Genomic DNA, 362 nt, shown 5'->3' with positions numbered 1-362 from the left:
ATCATTATAACACAGGATACCCACGCATCAAAATAAGCCGGTATTTGTTATTTCTTTTGTTTATGAAAAATTTTTCCAATTCCAGATGCCGTTCATACCATTTTTTTTTTCGTTGTTTTAGTTCCGATGTACATGTTAAAAGGTATCCAAAGTAATAAACTTTCTCGCGCGGTTGAAACAGCTCATTAAAAGTAATCTTAAAATAAAAATCTCGAAAAGATACTACGACTCAAACAATTATACATAGCTTTGAGTTTGTGGTGACAAGTTTATTGGGTTCCGTATTTTTCGGGTAACTTTTATTTCATTCTTTATGCGGGGGACGCAACTTTTGTAGGGGCTAAATGATAGAGGGCACTTTG

Source organism: Nematostella vectensis, chromosome 6 (assembly GCF_932526225.1).
Source record: "Nematostella vectensis chromosome 6, jaNemVect1.1, whole genome shotgun sequence".
NCBI lineage: Eukaryota > Metazoa > Cnidaria > Anthozoa > Actiniaria > Edwardsiidae > Nematostella > Nematostella vectensis.
The sequence above is the reverse complement of the archived record's forward strand: the minus strand, read 5'-3'. Positions refer to the sequence as shown.